Source organism: Drosophila yakuba, chromosome 3R (assembly GCF_016746365.2).
Source record: "Drosophila yakuba strain Tai18E2 chromosome 3R, Prin_Dyak_Tai18E2_2.1, whole genome shotgun sequence".
NCBI lineage: Eukaryota > Metazoa > Arthropoda > Insecta > Diptera > Drosophilidae > Drosophila > Drosophila yakuba.
The window spans coordinates 3,597,422-3,610,964 of NC_052530.2; the positions used below are offsets into that span (position 1 = coordinate 3,597,422).

Sequence of the window (13,543 nt, forward strand, 5' to 3'; positions counted from 1 at the left end):
GTCTCTTTCTATCTCTCTCTTTCCCATTTTCCCTGCGCTTGCAAAACTTTTACTTTCAGTGAACTCTATTGAACCGGCATCAGCGTGGTAATTAACAGGTCGTTGTCGGTCGAGCGGAACGCTGTCGTCGTCGTCACTCAGCCAGCAACCGCTATGGAAAACAGGCAATAACAAACCTGCGCTGGAATTATTGTCTGTTTTTTATTGCATTGGGTAAAGGCTGTACAAAGCTGTATCCAACTACCGGGACGACTTGGGATTGTCATGGGAAGAATATTTAGAGGCCGATTCATTTCGGGTAGAACAGGGCGAGATCAACATTTGACAAATGTATTACATCGTAAAACGTTAAATGTTGGACCATTTTAACTCGTGCGAAAAAAATTTTTGGAAATCGATTGATAATAACTAGAAATCATTAATAGACGCACTAAATATTTCCTTTTATATTGAGCAAGTATATCTCGTCTACCACTAATCGCCACTTAGCTGCTTATCACTTTCAGCCCGCTTGGCTGCCCATTCCACAATAGTACTCGTACTTACATCGCGGCAGCAACCAGCAAAGCAGTTAATTATGCAAATTAACTCACAACTTCATGACATCATGGCGAGTAACAATGGGCAACAACCTACGACAACAAAACAGCAGGCCATACAGCACGGGTTATTACAGAAACCAGCACAAAAATCCAATGATGACGTTCGCTGTGATGATGATGATAATGTCGGCGATGACTGACTTGAATCAGGCGATGGGATACAGGGACTGCGGTACCTAAGGGGGCAGATACGCCACTTGATTGTGAAATTGAAAGTATCACACAATTTAAGGGGCGGGCGACCCCGGCATATGTTTTTGTAAACAGAAAAACTTTACAATTTAACGCCAGATCAAGTCGTGTGAGGCTGTTTAGACATCCAATTCTCACCCGTTCGGACCAATTATAGTTAATGCTTGGGGGAACAGGGGTAGCTAATTGAAATGAGTTATAATGACCCCACACGATTGTAAATCGTGCTAGGCCTGGCACCTAGAAATACGTTTTGTCAAATGGGACAGCCTGAAGCGCAAGGAATTTAATACATAGTGTCTAGAAGGATAGTACATTCAAAGGATGACATTGTCTTAATAATTGAGTTCTTATGACACTTCAACACAGTCAAGTGTCCTTAGTCACGATAGCTTCTTCCCACTTTGAAAGCAGGGGGTCAGAAGTGCTCCCAATTCCAGGTGATTAGATCACTGAAGTGGGCCAGACTGCTTACATGTGTCCCTGTCCTTATCTCTGAAGGAGCTGTTGGCCGGGAGTCTGTGTGTTTGTGCAGAAAAACTTGCCAGAGCGCAAGTACGCGCCGTCTTATCGGGCCGAATATATAGGAAGAGAGTAATTTGAATATACTGGTGGCTTACGGTGGAAAAAACGCCAACCTTGTCCGCTTGACAAGTGAGCGGAGCGGGAACTCAAACTGAGCGCAACCGGTCGAGCTCAAGGCGCTTACATGTAAGTCCAAGCCGACTTCAGTCGAGTCGAATCAAGTGCAGGTTCCGCTGGATCAGAGTGGACTGGAGTTCACTCTTCACGGCCGGGCACGTACACAAGTCACGGGTCTAGGTCTAGGTCTCGGTTTCGGCTTCGATTTCGGTTTCGGTCTGGATCGGGGCTGGGGCTTATGATTGGGTCTAGGTCTAGGTCTCCAGTGAGCCGCGAAGGTGGGATCCACTCCGCAATTTATGGCTCACATTAATAACCCATTGGGGATTCTATTATTCATTTGGTTGTCGCCTGATCAATTGTGCAATGCTCGCATAAATAAATAAACACAAACCTGCAGCCAAAGTCCGAATTCAAAGTCTTACTGTGTCAATGTCATGGCTAGTCAAGCGAAAAAACTGGTTGCCGGTAGCGGATCCCTAATAAATTTAAATAAATAGAAAATTAAGGGACTTACAAGAAATTAAAAACTAGTTGTTTGCTCCATAAAATATATACCTTTTTCTTTAGCCTTTCGGAACCCCCATTTGACCACTTTAGCCTACTTTTTAGAATTTTGGAGAATACCTTTAAAATTTTTTGGCATTTTCAAACATATGAAATGGGATTTTTTCAATACTTGTTCTTGTAGGAATAAAATTATCAAAGTAGCCAAAATTTTACTTCAAAATTTGGAAAATTAAAAAAGGTTTTCCCAAAGTATACATTTTTCTAAATTTTTAACAGTGGGCAAAGGTGCAGAAATTGTAAATTAAATTTTTATCGACCCATAAGATAGAATACTTGATCTCTAGATAACTATATGTTGATATCGAAAGCATGGAAATCGATGCACTTCAACAAATTTTCAATGCTTTTTCTTATTATTGTCTTATTCAGTTTTTCTGCAAAGTGCAATCTGTGTGAAACGAAACTTTCCATGCAAAACGCAGAAGAACGGAAAACTACAGCACGTGATAAGCGGGAGCTGCGCCTGATAAGGCGGCAAACCTCCTCGCACGAGAGCATAGACCTAAAAATACCCCGATGGGGTATCGGATTGGTTCTGGTTCAGACAAGAGCCCATAAAGCACACGATGACGAGGCCAACTGTCACATGGCAGAGGCTGCAGCTGCAATTTGCAGTGCATGGCGAGGTCCAGTGAAAACGTTGATAAACTTTGATGTGCACAAGTGTGAAAATTTTCCATAGTCTATGCTAGAACGCAATGGTAAATAAAATCAGCTCTGAGAATAGATTATAGCATCACAGGAAGTTTGAGGGAGCAAAGTGTGGGAAACACTTTTGGCTTAAAGCGAAACTTTGGACGGTTAAACTGTTCACCAATTTTGATTTATGGCCCACTTGATGTTACTAATCTTGAGGATTTGGCTTTACGATTGGGAAATCATAGGAATAATAACAGCGATAAAACGAAATTGATGATATGCCCACCCTAGATTTTGCTTTCAAGTGCAAGTCTGAAATATAATTTATTTATAGGTGCAATAGGACTATCTCTATCCGTAGGCTTTTCCCAGGGACGATCGTTGAACTACACTTACAAGATTTTTTACGTAGGTGCCATTTCATAAAACCTATATATTATTGACAATAATTTGTGAACTCATTATAACGCGACTTGAAAACATTACAAAATTCTTTCCTTAGGAAATAAAAAGGAAAACTGTCCTCTTTTGGATTTTATTCATTGTAGAATCGAGAAATCGTATTTAATATTTCTTGTTTATATTACTAGGAACGCAACCGATTTCAGGAATATTGAGTATATACACTGTGTAAGCTCCAAGAACAATAACCTTGTTGGCAATGCATTTCCATTGGGCTGCGAGGACGTAAAACTGCACTTTCGATTTCGATAGATACCGACCGGCAGCAAATGTATCTCGTAGATACACACGTTGGTTGTGCAGACACGTTATGGGGCCAAACGAAATGAAATGCGAAAAGGTAGAAGAGGCAACATACAACCGAACAGAAACTGAAACAGAATCGAAACAAGAGCCACACGATATAAATAAACCACTCAGACGTCGCAACAATGGTCACTGTGAGAAACAAATGTATCTACACACGACGCGATGTATCCGCCACATCGCGTGTGCATGGCATGTAAACGATATGTCTGCCGTTGTGTTCGGCAATTTGCTACAGTAAAGCCGATGTGCAGTAAAGTAGATGAAAGGGAAAACGAGCAGAAATTACAGTTTTAAAAAATGTATCGGAAATGCACAAGGCTTGAAACTAAGCAGGATTTCATTTCTTTTAAGTGATGATGATCTGCGAAGGCTTTAGAACTCTGCCCTTCTATTCTATTAGCAAGCCGGTCACCAAATAATCGTACTAAGTTCATAAACTTATACGTCAAGAAAATTCCAAGCCATTTGTCAAGCGCCCTTCATCACTAGTGCATGGGGTGTAGGCTGTCGCGAGCTCGAGTCAATAAATCACAAGCTGAAATAATTAATTCCTGTTACTGTTGTCTTTTTCGAAACGAAAACGAAACTGGTCGCCGGGAGTCGTTGAACTGACGAGTGGTGACACATGTATCTACGTGTGCGGCAAAGATACAAATGTATCTGCGTGTGCCACCGTTTCAGCAAGCATTGTCACTAGCGAAAGTGTCAAGTGGTCAACGTTTCTGCAAGATATTACTGCGTATACGTTCTGTTCACCCAATATCTCGGATTTTCTTTTCTGAATAGCCCGTTTTTTTTTAAGCCCAGTTTCACATGACAAGACGGCTGCGGCTTTATTAATAGACTCTGCTCGCATTGCTCATACGTGTTTGCTCACTGGCGAATTCCTGCCTGTCCATTGGATCATTAACAAACCAGTTTACACCTGGCCGACTTGCACACCTAATGCAGATTGTTGGGTGGGGTCGATCTACATCAATATGACGGTATTGCAGGCGAGGGCGTGTTCAGCGGCTCTGTGTTGCTATCAATGAGTGCTGGATAATGTATTAGTATACCTTCCCATGTACCTTCCCACATACATTTCCATATACCGTTGCATATACCATCCCATAATAACTTCTTGTTTGTTTTTTCTTTAGTCTTTTAAAGACACTCCTTTAAAAGACAGTTCGTTGTGCAAGTAGCGCTCTTGTGCACGATATATTATTTTATACTGACTATTATTATGTAAAATGTATGTACATGTTATGTAAAATAATATTAGAAGCACAATTTTTTCGATCAGTATTCATTGCTAGAATACATTTGACTCATTAATTGATTAACAGACTAGATATTTCCTCAATGGGAGCAAGTTCCCTTTTCCGGTGCAAGTTATTAGATAAATATATTTTTCTCCCCTAAAACTGTGGCTCAGATAAGCGTTTCCAGAAATACAAGTTAGGATACCTCCGCTCCCATCAGTAATTCAATATGTACACAACAAACATCTAAAAAAAAACAACGAAAATACTGATGTTTGCAAACAAAATAGATACCCAGTTCGATGACATAAGAAAATAATCTTTCGGAATGTTTAGAATAAAACCCAGCCACTTGGCTAAACAGACCACGTATGCCATATAAAATATAAAAATTCCAGAAAGGATTACGTAATCACAAACAATGTATACCCCGCGATAAGCTAAAATACTTAGACTCATCTCGAATTCAACGATTTTATACCAAAGTAGCTGATAATTGAGTATTATGTAAAGAGTAAACAACATATCTTCAGTTTTTTTCTAAGATTCCAACCACACCAGTCTCCCTGCTTAGCCTGCTTATCGTTTGACAAACAACCGATCAAACGACCAAACGACGTTAAAAGTCCGGCTTAGAATCAGCAAGCTAAATATACACAAATATCGGGTAATGTAACCAGAGAGCAGACAGATGTGGCGACATGAAGTGACATAATATAATCCGTAACCGTGACAGCTGAGCCCATATTTGTGTGAACCGCAGATGGACGGCAGACATGGTCTGGACATCCGAGTCCGGCTCTTGCCCGATATTAGTGCCTCAGCAATCAAAGTGTTCTGACGAATGTGGTTTGATTTGTCTGGTGCCTCGGCTCGATAATTACTTGCCGCACTGGAAACAAAACAAAGTGTCTTTCCATGGCGGAAGTAGCGCCGCCTTTGTGGGGAAACCAGTTCCACTGTCTACCCGCTCAATCAAACCCAATCAATCGTCAACTTTGTTTTCCGCAAAATGTGAACAGCTTAGAAAACAAATTACAAGTGCTCCGATCAAACCAAGACGGAACCGAATCACATGGGTGGGCCTAACGCCCCGAATCGCCGAGCCTGGAAAGACTATAAAAATATAGTCACCTGCCTGCGCTGATCAATATGCAAATCGGAATCGGCCGGCCATAAAAACGCAAAAAGCGTTGATTTGATGGGTTATGAGTGCGGTATATTGATTAATGATCGGCGGGGACCAGAGTCTGAATTCTACCTAGATAGGTGGGCGCGACGCACAGGAAGTGGAAGTGAGATTTTGAAACTATGTATTTAAAACTAGAACGTTCTAATTTATGTATTAATAGCGGATCTAAGCCGTGTGAATAATAATGAACAGTATAGTAAATTTTTAAATCAGTTAAGTAAAGCACATTTCATAATGTAACAATTTCCTACAATATTCAAAAACTTAGGTACATTTGTTCAATGCCCAAGCATGTGTTTACTGGTCAAATTCTAAGGCGTATTATATTTAATTGGTTTATCTGTCCAAGTCTTAAATATATACATTAAGAATTTATTGGGCATATTGCCGGAAAAGTTTCTTGGCAGCAGCTTTTGACAATTTGGCACACTTTGGGCGACCGAATCGTAAATGTGTAATAAACATTTTATAGACACTTCTTCTTAGTACATAAACTGGGAATTTATTAAATCATCGATTGTAGGCAACAACTTAAAATATAGTATTTGATATTCGAGAGTACTTTTTTGGTCTCGAATATCTGAATAAGATTTTACTGACATCTCGAGTGTCTTTGTTTGAATTTCGGCGCACCGACAGGTATGTGTATGTACCTATAAATATCTATAGATTTATATTTATTTGTTTAATTATGACACTGTTTTCACGCCGACTTGAGCAAACAAATAGCAGTAAGGCTCTTTGTCCGGGCCAACGAAGTAATGTACAGTGGGCAGGGCGAACAAAAGACCATAAGTAAATCACATGAAAAGACAACACTGCAAAAAGTACCTTATAAAAGTACGCATATATTTAATTATTGAGCCGGCAGATTTAAATATTCTGTCCTGTGACAAGCCTCCTTTAGGCAGCCATAATTATGTACCATAATACAAAGGCCACGTGACTCAGAGACTTCCTCGTTCAACCGCGTGGATGTGGACGTATCATTTAAAATCAATAAAAGTTATAACCAGATGCGGCTATGCGTAGATACCCAATGGGAATTTGCATTTCCGTGTTGATTTTTTTAAATTATTAGGTAATTGCGCATGCGTTTCGTTTCCAATATTCCTTTCTTCTCGTTGAATTTTCCAATTCTATTTTCTCTTCAACGCTTCCTGACAGTTTTAATTGATTTGCATAGTCAATCGCACTTTTACAAGAGCCACCCCGCCTTTTTTTAGATATTACTAACTAAATAGGTATAGAACTTTCTATTCGTTTGGTTTCACTATCTATACTGATGTCGGGCGACATCACGGGGACCCAAATTTATGCACACCTGACATCGTGACAAATGGCTTTGTCAATAAATATTATACGAACGCTTTGTGCTGAGTTGCGTCGAAATAGAAGCTGAAAAGTTAATCCGTTTAAATTATGCTATCAAGTGTTGATGAAGCTGGGATATGCCATAGATATAGTATTCATTTTGCGATGCATTTAATTGAAAATGCTTTACATTGTCTGATCCAAACCACACGATTTGACTTGAACGAGATATATTCTTGCATGCCCAGTTGTATTACCTATTTCTATTACATATGTAAACTTAAGCTTAAAATTTATTCTAATTATACTTTGTTTTTGCCTACTCTTTTTTATCGATTTTTGAGCTATTTATAAAAAAACATAAACTAGCGCACAAGTAAGACAAACCAAAGACATCGATTATTCTTCACCATTTTTCTCGTCGGAAAACCAAAGCATCTGGCGCTGTTGCCTTTCAGTCTGCGGGATTTTCAGCACTGGTTCGGATCTGCATAGATTTGCATTCATAGTTGGGACTTTGGAAATTTCTCTTAGTATGTGGATTCCAATAATTTTAATTATTTATTTAAGTTTTGGGCTACTTGTCTGCTAGTATACGAAATTTCACACCTCCCTCTTTACGTTTTGTAATAGAACTCATCAAATAGAAAATGGCGGTTTTGAAAATTGCAGCCGCAATTAAATGGTTAAATTCTAGAATAATATACATAGGTATAGGCTGTACCATCAACGCTGATTACAGTCCCAAAATGTTTCGTTGGTTTTCTAGGTTTCCTTTCCTTTCCAATTATTTGCGAGTATGGCAACTTTTTGCTGATCGAGGCGAGGAGGCTTTTAGGAGGGGAGCTGATCGAGCTTTTAGGAGGGGAGCAACAGTTCTTTGGATGTACAAGCATATATACATTAATGAGTGTGTGTGCGATCGTTACTTTTTATGCCATCGCCTGTTAATTCTCCACTCAAATGGCATGGAAGGGCCGTGTAGACAAATTCAGAAAACCCGAGGAAAAAAAATTCAGAGAAACTTGTTGTTGTCATAAGCACTAAATGCTGCTTCTTCCTCTGTCTATTGTAATTGTTGTTGTTTTACTGTGCTGATGACCTTAAATTAGGCGTAGGTCTTCGCTTCTTGTGTTCGCCTTATTCGTCATTGTTGGCCAAGTTTTTTCGTTTGTTTCTTTTGACGTGGTCAACTGCTTTTTATATGTTTTTTCAACTGCTGCAGTCGTTGATATAAGCGATATAAAGAAGTTATTACTCGAATGTCATGACCTGCAGCTAATGCTAAATAAATCTGAGATTATGCCGATTGAAATGGTTTTCTAAACCCAAGCGACTTTAGTAATACCGTTCGCTTCACCAAGAATCCGAAAAAAAACCGCAAGCAGCGCCTAATACAATCGCAAAACAGAATGGCAAAAGAGAGAAGCAGAGAGTCGAAATAAAGTCGAGCTTGTCCAAAAAACTAAATTGCAAGCGTAGCCATTAATTATTGCATCACATAGTGGCAAATATTTCTCTACCTTTTTTAATTTGTTGTCTTTCAACGAGGTTTGGCACAATAGATTTCCTTTGGTTTTTTAGTCACATTTCTCATTGGTATTGATTTCACAGTATTGACACTTGTTTGCTCTCAGAACAGCACCCGCGTACAATTATATTTTTTATTTTATTTGTATATTCTGTGGACATTTTTCGGTTAAAGACAATATATATACATTATCTTTTTTAACTACTTTTATGCACTCGGATTTATAGGCAGTCCAGAACTCAACGAAAATTTAGTCAGTTGTTCAAAAAATGGCTTTCAAAATGTATGCTTTGAATTAATTTATTGGTGAAAGGGTCTTTATGAACTCAAATGACTTTAATGTTAAACTTAATTTTGACAAGGCGTTAGATTTAAGCCTTTAAAAATGGTGTGCATTGTTATTTACAGTTGCAGCAAGATTTTTCGTAGAGACATTTCTGTCTCATTTTAAAAACTCGAAATTTATTCGCAGTACGGATGGTAATTTAAACAACTTAATATATTTCTTTTGCCAGAAAAACGGACACCAATAGCCGAATTGCAACAGACAATCGCGAAATGAGTGCAGAAAAATAATTAGCGTACTACATTGTTCGTCGTCGCACACGAGTCGAACATATTTTTAAAAATTATTTTACAATATTTATCGCCGATGCTCCACATACATATGTAGTATATGGTATATCTTATTATCAAGCACTGACTTTGAGCGCGCGTTGCTTTCGGTGCAAATGAAAAACTTAAACTGATCGAATCGAACGAAATTTTTACGTTTGCGTCTCACAATACAAATGCTTGGCAATGTTTAGACACATGTTGCCAGCGAGAGAATATGTTGCGAGGCAACATGAAAGATACTCTAACTTTATCACAGTTGAAGCGGACGGAGTACAAATGTTACAAATAATACGTTCATATGTCGTGGCTCGCGGGGCAGCAACCACAACCACATTCCCTCCCAACCACATCATGTGCTGCAACAAACTCGTTTTTGTTTTGTTGCAGGCTAAAAACCTGAACCTGCTTGGGCTGAGCTTATTTCCGTTTATTTCCACTTTGTGTGTGTTTCTGCTTGGGGATGTTTAGATACATGTTGCCAGCGAAACCTACGACTGCCTCTTGAAGTTGAAGTTTGGGTCGCTAATTTAATACCCTTTCGAGGAGGAGGGATTTGACACTGTGGTCAGTTTGCAGAGAAGCTTAAAAACACTTTATCTTATCTTATATATGTGTTACAAATAAAAACTTATATACAAATTATAATCTTTCAAATAGGATTAGTTTGATCCTTTGTTAATTTTATCAGTGCAAGTTGCCACAAATAGTTATGGTCTACTCCAATCCAAAAAGTGTATCAAAGTTTTGTTAAGTTTCCCATTGGATTTGTTGCTTCTAATGTTGGTGCGCATGTGCAATGAACTTGTTTTGAATTGCAATTGCAATACACTTATTGCTATTATTTTTTGGAGGTTAGTCAGTTGCGGCGACTTTGCAATTTCATTTAAATTACTCATACGCAATGTGACGCCGCTGTAATTATTTGATTTTACTCAAAGCTCCTCGGCCGCAAATGCATTTCCTTAACATTAATGTAGGTCACTGTTGAGGGGGTGAAAGTGCTGCAATTATCTGGACAACTCTCAGCCACCTGTGTTTTTCACCTGACAGGGAAATTACCGCCAAGGCCAGCAATTGCGCAGAGAGTTCGCCATAAGGTGAACTGCATTTCAGCACGGAGAAACAGAAAAAATGAAATTTCCAATCCGACCTTGAGAATTTCTTCCATTTAGTTGGCAACCTCTGACTTTTTCCTCTTTCTTTGGCTCATAAAAGACGCATGACTGGGCTCGAATTGCAAATTATGCAAATTTCAAAGTACGCAACTCGTCGAAATCAGAAAAGTGCAACATCATTTCGCTGCCGTTCGTTCTCCGTCCCGTTCGCACCCTCCATCTTCCCTCCCCGTCTGACTATTTACAGTTTTTCGGACTCGGACGCTTATAATTTTCAGCCTTCAATATTATTACACAATCATAAATTGTCTGAACTAAAATGTAAATGTTTCGAATGCGCCTTGGGGGCCACTAAAAACACTTTTGCATTTATAGCCAGCGCTTTGACTATAGTTATGAACGTGGATAAATCTAGGGCTATGGCTATGGGTAGTCTTATGAGGGTCTCTAATCAATCCACTCCCAGGCGGGATAATAATCATAAAACACCACTTACGAAAAATGCAAGAGCAATTCTAATGTTCATATTTTTACTGAATAAAGTTTGAGATATTACGAACTGAATTATCGAAGTAACAAATGTTAATCTGTAATTAGGCATTGGTGCTATTGAATTATAATAAGCCAGCTAATGTCACTCTACATTTATTAAGACTGTATGACACTATGCGTTTTGTTAAAACCCTTTAAACTTTTTTATTTTTCTCCTCGGTGTGCAAATAACTAATAATATTATTTAAATACATCCTCGATTAGCATTCAGCGGTTATGTTTCCGCCGAGTGATTTCCATAAAAAAATAAATAAAAGGAGCAACAATATTCTCTTTTAAGCAGCTTCATTTATATAACGAATGACAATTTCGCCGCTCAGCTTTGCGAACTGATGGAATCTTCAACCACTGCCTCCATCTAGCAGGCGAAATGCTAAGTCCATTGCCGCTAAGCTGTTGAATAGGTGAAAAAAAAAGTTCTTCATTTTCGATGAGATTTCCACTTCCCAGTTTGTGGCTGGATCCCCGGAAAATGACGGAAGGTACAGCCAAATCCGAATGGCAAAGTATCTGTCCACAATGTTTTGCGGGTTGTCGTTGCAGCTGCTAAAAATAGCCAGGTTGCAAGTGGTTTGGCTTGCCAAATGGCAACAGCATGTGTGTGCTGGTGTGGTCCAATAATCAAAAGTCGGCGGCAAAGCAAAAAAAAGGCTGGAAAACCGGCTTGACAGGAAAATGCTAATTTTGTTTAAATAAGGAAAAATTCAAACGATTTCGTTGTCGCCGTCGGCAGTTGAAAAACTCAAATTTTTGGGCCTCAGATCCCCTCTTTCGAAGTATCTCCATCGTCGTCCCCACCTACTAACCCGAAAAGTGTGGTTGGAGTCCATGCTAACCGGTTCGTTTCCCTGCTAAATTAGTATTATAAATTAGTATAATTAGTAGTATAAATTAGTATTTTCCTCCATTAACTTTTTATTTTGCCGCTTAATTGATCGCATGTATTAAAATTGAATTTATATGGATGCACTAACGGCTATTCTGCTGCTTTAATCAAATTTTTTATTTGTTTACTCCATTCTATTCTCTGCTGGCTGTACTTGTTGATTTGGCTTTTTCAATTAAACAAGTCGCTTGGGACTTGCCATTTGATTTTTCATAATAATAAAGGTACCTACAAATTCGCAAAGCAATTGCAAAACGTGCTGGAATTTGCCTGGATTCTTAAATGCCCTGTATATATATTGTATGTATGTCATATTGTGGAAAATTTAAAAAAAAAAACAATCAAATGAGAGAACTATTGGTGTTTAAATTGCAATGGGACTCGAGTTCCGCAACTAACTTCAAACTGCAAAATAACTTCGGTAAATATTATGTTGATTTTGGTTTTAATACATCGCGTTACAATTTCCAGGTCATTTTGTTTATTTATCAGCTTGAACATAAGTTTCGAACCTTTTTATTAAAACGTATTTAATATATTTATTGGCCTAACAAAATTTAAATTGTTCTTATTAAAATCTTGCGGCTGTTAGTAAGCTCGTTACTCAAGTAAAATAGTGCTCCATTTTCCATCAAATTTTGTAATAACAAAACCAGATTGTAATTAATAAATTTGTTCCATTCAAAAACAATGTCAGAGGCTGCCTTCTGAGTCATAAATTTTAAACTTAAACCGATACTGAATTCGAGTTGCCAAAGGAGTGACACCCCGATTGACATTTGCCGTTGGGGAGGATGGGGGAATGGAAGGCGATAGTGCTAAAACATTTGTCATAGAAGATTTAAATATTCATCCATTATTGTCCGGTTGGTGGAAAACTCAATTTCAATTCCAATTATTCAATTGGAATTGCACAGAAAGTTTGCTCGCCAAAAACGCATACAAAACAAGAGAGAACGCTATAGTCGAGTTCCCCGACTATCTGATACCCGTTACTCAGCTAGTGGAAGTGCGAAAGAAAGTCTTCAACGCTGGCAGTTTTTGGCGGCTTGTGGGCGTGGCAAAAAGTTTTTTCGCAAATCGATAGAAACTCACAAGACTAATACAAAAATGAAAAAATATCAAAACATTTTTCAAAAGTGTGGGCGTGGCAGCTTAAGGCGGTTTGTGGGCGTTAGAGTGAGCGTGGCAAAAAGTTTTTTGGCAAATCGATTTAAATTTATAAGACCAATACAAAAATGGAAAAATATCAAAACATTTTTCAAAAGAGTGGGCGTGGCAGCTTCGGGCGGTGTTTGGGCGTTAGAGTGGGCGTGGCAAAAAGTTTTTTGGCAAATCGATAGAAATTTACAAGACCAATACAAAAATGAAATGATCAAAACATTTTTCATAAGTGTGGGCGTGGCAGTTTTGGGCGGTTTGTGGGCGTTAGAGTGGGCGTGGCAGCATGATTCGACAAACTTGCGCTGCGTCTATGTCCCTGGAGTCTGTATGCTTAATCTCAACTTTCTAGCTTTTGTAGTTCCTGAGATCTCGACGTTCATACGGACAGACAGACGGACGGACAGACGGACATGGTCAAATCGACTCGGCTATTGATCCTGATCAAGAATATATATACTTTATATGGTCGGAAACGCTTCCTTCTGCCTGTTACATACTTTTCAACGAA

General features: G+C 38.8%; 1 protein-coding gene and 1 long non-coding RNA gene across 23 annotated transcripts in view; one reads left to right on the top strand and one right to left on the bottom strand.

Moving 5' to 3' along the window:
- Window positions 1-13,543, bottom strand: part of LOC6535385 (TLD domain-containing protein 2) — an 84,470-nt gene that overhangs the window by 42,334 nt on the left and 28,593 nt on the right. For 5 of the 22 annotated variants that reach the window (XM_015191638.3, XM_015191630.3, XM_002095999.4 and 2 more), the window contains exon 1: window positions 8,693-8,868. The exons of 10 other annotated variants lie outside the window; for them this stretch is intronic. The gene's annotated coding sequence lies outside the window, so the exon portion shown is untranslated. Of the gene's footprint in view, window positions 1-8,692; window positions 8,869-13,543 lie in introns of those variants that run through there. 7 more of the 22 variants (XM_015191615.3, XM_039375568.2, XM_015191626.3 and 4 more) reach the window with 3 other exon arrangements.
- Window positions 103-8,412, top strand: LOC120321764. Its single transcript, XR_005561490.2, has 2 exons — window positions 103-3,053; window positions 3,236-8,412. It is a non-coding gene; the product is annotated as an uncharacterized LOC120321764 (long non-coding RNA).